Consider the following 1,222-nt stretch of genomic DNA (forward strand, 5'->3'; position numbering starts at 1 on the left):
GCTCGCAAACCGGGGTCCCAGCCCGGCGGGCAGAGTCCCTCGGAACTGGCTCTGGCTTTGGCTGGAGGCCGCCACCACCGCTCCGCGCGCCTTCTCCCCAGGTGCGCAGTAGGTATTAGTAGAAACCAGCAAAAAGCGGGAGAGAAACCTCTTTGGCGTTTCAGGGGAAACTGTTCCGTTTTAGTGGGGAATCGCCCACTTCTAGACTCTCGTCACCTTTTCGAGTCCTATTTCGGGATTGTTTAGAATCCTTGTTTTTCCGAAGTTTCTTTAAAGGAGTAGAGCATCAACCTGTGCCCCGATGAAACGCACTCATTCAGATTACAATCACTTGACAAACGTGGAGGATGGGGAGGACTTAGGCACCCATTGGATTTCCATTTCCGCCATTTATAATATTTGCTGTTTTCACTATTTTCAGGTGTGCATTTCAGTGGAGTTGAGTACATTCGTGATGTTGTGCAACTTCCACTGAATCCAGAACTTTCTCATCATCCCAAATATAAATGTAGCCATAAAACACTAACACAATATTCCCCTCCTCCCCTTCCACACTGTCCCTGATAAGGCCTATTTTGTTTCTCTATGAATTTGTCTTCCCTCCACTTTTTGACCTGTGAGGCTTAATGAGTTTAGGAGGATCGAAAATGAATGTAATTAAGCACTTAACCTTAGTGAGCATTCACCATATAAATCTGGAGAAAAATCCAGATTCTTTCTCTTTGATGAGAAAGAATGATGGGCAGAAACAAAATAATTGTACTGTGGTTAACTGGTCCTGTAGAAATCTAGAGAAAAACGTATACATTCCTAGTACTTTACTTTGGAAGCTGAATAGCCATGCATTCCTTTCTTTCAGCTTTCTCCCCCTTTCCCACTGAGCTACATCCCAAGTCATTTTTATTTTTAATTTTGAGACAGGGGTCCCACTAGGTTGCTGAGTTTCGCTTCAAATTTACCATCTTGCCTTAGCCTCCCCAATCACAGGGATTACAGGCTTGCATCACTCCCACATCTGGCATGACAAAAGTTGTTGAAATTAAACTCTTTAGAGGCCCATATCTAGAGGTGTTATGCAGATTGACTTTTTTTTTTTTTAAATTTTAATATTTATTTTTTAGTTTTCGGTGGACACAACATCTTTGTTTGTATGTGGTGCTGAGGATCGAACCCGGGCCGCACGCATGCCAGGCGAGCGTGCTACCAGTTGAGCCACATCCCC

Source organism: Marmota marmota, unplaced genomic scaffold (genome assembly GCF_001458135.2).
Source record: "Marmota marmota marmota unplaced genomic scaffold, marMar, whole genome shotgun sequence".
In the NCBI taxonomy this organism is placed as follows: domain Eukaryota; kingdom Metazoa; phylum Chordata; class Mammalia; order Rodentia; family Sciuridae; genus Marmota; species Marmota marmota.